The following is a 5,612-nucleotide window of genomic DNA, read 5'->3' as shown; positions in this document are numbered from 1 at the left end:
CTTCTAGTGGAGTCTCAGACCAGGCCAGATATCTGGACCCCTGGTGGTTCCACTGATACTGCTAAGCTATGTTGTACACTAGGTTTATTCTGATGCCTGCCTACATGAAATAGATCAGATCTATGTAAATTTGTGTTGTAAAAATTCCTTTATCTTGTTACGGCTCTGACAGGAGGAGTGCACTGGTAATCAAGTTCCAATACTCTAAAAGCCATACCAAAAGAGCGAATGTCTGATTTAATCATCAAATGGTTAGTTTATCTAGAACAAAAGAGATTTTCATCAGGGTTCTTCAATAAACTGAAAAATAACATTTATTGAAGATAAAATCTATTCTTACAATAAGCGGCAAAATTGTTTATCAACTATGCTACTACATAGTTTCAAACTATATCTCCCTTTATTCCAAACACACACATATTCATATATAGGACAAGATGTCACAGATCTTCAGGGCTATTGTGGATGGGGCAAAGAATCATTAAAGGAATAATGTCCTTGTCTGTCAAAGGTTTGAATGCAGAACGTAGAAATAAGTTGACTTCTACAACTCTTTTGATATCTGTTGACAATCTGATTGTTGTCGGTTGAAGAGTAATGGAAGATTTTCGGCCCAGATTTCAGCTGGAAACAGTTAAGAACCCTGATATTTGATTCACAAATACTTTGTTAAGAATGAGAGAGCTTCTTTCTTTGCAAACCTCTCCAGCAGAGCCATATTTGATTTATACTGAAAAATCCACACAAATATCAGTGCAGAGGCTGTTGTTAGGCAATGACAGCACAGATCTTTACAGCTTTTTTCAAGCTTGTTTGTCCATCAATTACAATAATAAACCCTATCTTTTGTCTCTGTCTTAGCAACTTTGACTTGTATTCTCTGCAAAGTCTGCTGACTTTCTTGAACAGCAGACAATCCCCAGTTTTTCTTGATCCATTGATTTTTGGGTTCCAAAAAGTCCTATGGTAAAACTTTGCCCCCTAGGAATTATCCAAATTTGCTATTTCCAATTCTCATAATCCATTAGATTAGAATAGACCAGCCATGATCCAACTGATTGGTGCACCAGACACAATGGACTGAATGGCCTGTATCTGCTCCCACATATTATGGTCTTATAAGAATATGCGTTTCTAACACTGCTTATCCCTTTTGCCATGGGCTATATATGGGGGAAATGGTGATCCATCACAAAAAGGCTCTGCTTTAAAACATCCAGATATGCCATAGTGTACACAGTTACTAGCCAAGTGCTGGAGATGTGATTACAATAGATAGATGCTTGATGACTGGTGCAGATAGGACGGGCCAAAGGGTTTTTGTTGCACTGTAAAAACTCTATGATTCTATATGAAGTTCTAGTGCTGAGTCTGTGGAAAGAGAAGAGACAATAAATATATTGAGGGTTCAATGACATTAGCAGTGTAAAATAAAACGATGTTTTTGCTATTATTGCGTGGAAGTTACAACAGTGTACAATTTTTGTATTAGGCGGGTTGACTAATCTCTTACCATAACTTCAGTGGAGAGTAGAGTAGTAGAACCTGAGAAACAAAGCAAACAGCTGCATTTTCTTTTTGCAAGATTTTTGCTGAAGTTATAGCAAACAATTGGGACAACTGCATAAATTACAGACAGATTATTATTTTAAGAAATATCAGACCATTGTTGAATCCTGCAGAAGTAAAATATGCAGATACTGTTGGTATTTATAATTAATTTACAATGAAACATATGGTCCAAGTATCAACATTTTATAAAAGTGAATGCATTTTCTTCCTTCAGTTAAATATTTAGTTCTCAGCTCATCAATTTTACAAACAGTGAGTACACAGTTTTACAGTCTATCAGTTGGAGTTAGATCTGGTGCCTCAAATTCTTATTGACCTGTTCAACTGCCCAGATCTTAATTATTCCCTAGTGGGATATGAGCATCGCTGGATAAGCCAGCATTTATTGCCCATCCCTAGTTGCCCTTGAGAAGGGTGGTGAGCTGCCTTCTCGAACCATTGCAGTCTATATGCTCCAGGTAGACCCACAATGCCCTTACTGAGGAAATTCCATCATTTTGACCCAGTAACAGTGAAAGAATGACGATATAATTCCAAGTCAGGATGACAAGTATCTTGGAGGGGAACTTGCAGTTAGTGCAGTAAATAGTAATTTTGTTCATCAGTCTACCCCAATTCATAGACTGGGTGACTGCTTCGCGGAACATCTATGTTCTGCCTACAATAAAGTTCCTGAGTTTCCAGTTGCCTGCCACTTTACCACACCACCCTGTTCCCTGGCCAACATCTCTGTCTCAGACTTGCTGCAGTGTTCCAGCGAAGCGCAGTGCAAGCTGGAAGAACAACACCTCATTTTCCGCTTGGGGACCCTGCAGCCCTCCGGACTCAATATCGAGTTCAATAACTTTAGGGCCTGAACTCTCTCATGTCTTAGCCCCCTACCCCACACACCAGGCCTTGTTATCACATAGCCTGCCATTACACACTACCTACTGTTTGCCACTAACAGTCCCCATTAACAGCTATTCACCTTCCTAGCCAGATTGTTATCCACTCCCCTGTCTGTCTAACTGTTTTCTTCTCTCTGTTTGGGCTCTATCCCCACCTACCGTTTACCCCTTGTCGCCTCTCCCAAGCCCCCACCCCATCATCTGCATCTAAGCTGACATGTTCCCAGCTACCATCAGTTCTGAGGAAGGATCTGAAACATTAACCCTGATTTCTCTTCACAGATGCTGCCAGATCTGCTGAGCTTTTCCAGCAACTTCTGTTTTTGTTTCTGATTTACAGCATCCACAGTTCTTTTGGTTTTTACCCCAATTCATAGCCTTTTCCTAAATCTCAGGGTCAATAGTTTCTGATAATGAGAGTGCATGAAACATTTTTGTTGTGTCCAATCCAACAACAGGCAGGAAGTTCTATGAAATGATAAGTAAGTGTTACTTCTTTCTACTGGCAGAAGCTCAATCAGGGTTTTCAATGAATGCTCCCACAATCCCACTTCTTTCACAGGTGCCTGCACAAAGTAGAATCATAGAATCCCTACAGTGTGGAAGCAGGCCATTCGGCCAATCGTGTCCACACTGACCCTCCGAAGAGCACCCCACCCAGACCCATCCACTACACAACCCTGCATTTCCCACCCTAGACTTTATGGGCAATCCCCCTATACCACTCATCCCTGAACACTATGGGCAATTGAACATGGCCAGTCCACCTAACCTGCACATCTTTGGACTGTGGGAGAAAACCAGAGCACCCAGAGGAAATCCACGCAGACACAGGGAGGACATGCAAACTCCACATAGACAGTCACCCGAGGCTGGAATCGAACCAGGGTGCCTGGCGCTGTGAGGCAGCAGTGTGAACCACTGTGCCACCCCCAAGTAGGCAGAGTGCAAGAACAACTAGAACTAGTTCAGCTGGAATGTGGCATTGAAAAAGAAAGCTTGGTCTCAGCAGAAGCCAACGCATTTCTAAATTCTTGATTTTTGTGATAATTGTTATTATTTGGTAATTATCTCATTGCTGTTGAGGGTGATGGCTCTATGCAAATTGTCTGTATTGTGTTTCCTATATTACAATAGTAACTTCAATTCAAACATCCTTCATTGACTGTAAAATGTTTTGAGATGTCTGGTAGTTATGATAGGTGCCAAAATAATGCAAGTCCTCATTAAATACATAATTTTGATGTATTTAAAACTTCCCTTACATACAGTACAAGGAATTTCAGTCATCGAGAATTGCCACCATCTTTCAATAGTTACTTTGAGTGAATTTGTTATTTCACTTCATAAGGGGAAACAGAATAAGAGCCTGAATGAAGAAGATGAATGGATAGATCAGTTATAAACATTTGACTTAAAAGATTGTAATTGCTTGGCATGAACATCAGCATCCTTAGAAAGAAGCTAGTGAACTACTTGGCAAGAAAATCAATCGAATGATATAGATAGTCAATATATACATTGTTTTCTACTTTATATTTAAATTCTGGAATCGGCCAATTGACTGACTGGTCCTATGCATGTCTTTGATCCTCATGAGTATTTTGCCATCAAAAGTAGTATAACAATGTTTATAGTATTATGAATATCACTAATAATCTATAATTTTTGTACTGACAACCCTTACAATACCAGCTCAGCAGCTGAATGGTATAGATTTAAAGAAACATTATGCAAATTGTGGCTGATAGTGAAATATATAGTATCAAGACAGCAATCTAATATTTGCATTTAATTTATTGCATAAAACAGGAAATAAAAACTTGCTCTATATTTAATAGTTTTAAAAATATATGTATGGAGGAGGAATAGGCTGTTGTTGGCAACTAAAAATGACTTAAGATCAGTGGTGTGCATTGCTACTGTAAAATCTCTCAGCTAGATACTGTATAGACAGAGATTGCAAGTAAGTTGACTGAGTGGGTGGACGGAAACTATGAAGCACAGAAATGGTTAAAAGTCAGTTACAATATCTCCTGGTAACAATACTATTCATACATATCAGAGAGTATGATGTATTGAAAATGCTTAATAGACAAAGTGATTGTTGATAGTAAGCCAGGGGAAGAAGAGAAGCTACGTTGATGATAATGAGTATTAGGATTACCTCAATAAGCAGTTGGGATATTCCTGTTGTAGATCTGTAACACACACAGTTCTCCAGCCCCAGCAATAGCACTGCTACCTCACAATTCTCTTATCCCCATGATGGCACAGTAACCTTACACTTATTCTTACACTTCTTCTTCAACTTCTCTTTCTCCTTCTCCAGCCCCTCACCATCACCAATCACAGGCTGTTTCTCTCCCATTGGCTCACTAGTGAACCTATCAGGGCAAGCATGGGAGAGAAACAGGCTGTGATTGAACAAGTAGCTCCTCAGCAATTGTCAGTTCAACAAATATGGGTAAACTTTCCACCATTGGTTGCTCCATCGTTGTTTTTCTCAAACTCTTTGGAAAATTTTGGAGGTGCATTCCCCCAGGTTTTTTTTAACAGGGTTCTCCATGGAACTTGCACACAAACTGACTTACCCCCTGACTACAACCCACTCATGCCCAAGCACGCTCCATATGTAGACCCAGCTAGATACCAGCCTCCAGTTTTTATGCTGTGCCAGTATCTGAATTGGTGTCAGTGTGTGTTAGATCAAGTGAACGTGCATTTTCCTCATAATTCTATCCCTTCTCTTACCTTTCTATTTGAAACAATAGGGTTTCAGTTGAAGTTCCTAAAGATCTTTAAGTACCACGACTTAAAGAGAGAAGGGAGGGAGGAGGGGTATGGAGAGACACACAGTCTCTCCTTTTGCCATTTCCATTTTATGGCGCCTTTCTGGGTGAGGGGAAGGAATGAGTGGGGGAAGTACATAAGGCAACAACTTTCCTTTATCCTGGATGACCTTGCTGATGGTAAGTGCCACTGGTTGTGGTGGAAATAATCCTAAAGGCCATCTGCTCCAGGGCACTGAGAGTGTGGATCCTTGCATGTACTCTGTCCATTACTTAACTCTCCTGCGTTTTTTTTGGCAACATTCTCCCGTAAGAGGGAGGGCAGACTGTCAGTAACTATGTCAGTGTTTTTGGAACA

The 5,612-nt window shown here is 40.2% G+C and overlaps 1 long non-coding RNA gene across 1 annotated transcript; it reads right to left on the bottom strand.

Moving 5' to 3' along the window:
* Positions 1-404: 404 nt before the first annotated feature.
* Positions 405-4,739, bottom strand: LOC125487096. The gene is made up of 3 exons (XR_007265644.1): positions 4,630-4,739; positions 1,514-1,545; positions 405-1,371 (listed from the first exon to the last, which is right to left on the bottom strand). It is a non-coding gene; the product is annotated as an uncharacterized LOC125487096 (long non-coding RNA).
* Positions 4,740-5,612: the final 873 nt, after the last annotated feature.

This window comes from Rhincodon typus, chromosome 2, assembly GCF_021869965.1.
Source record: "Rhincodon typus isolate 14 chromosome 2, sRhiTyp1.1, whole genome shotgun sequence".
NCBI lineage: Eukaryota > Metazoa > Chordata > Chondrichthyes > Orectolobiformes > Rhincodontidae > Rhincodon > Rhincodon typus.
Note: the sequence above shows the minus strand (reverse complement) of the source record. Positions and strands in the feature narration are given on the sequence as shown.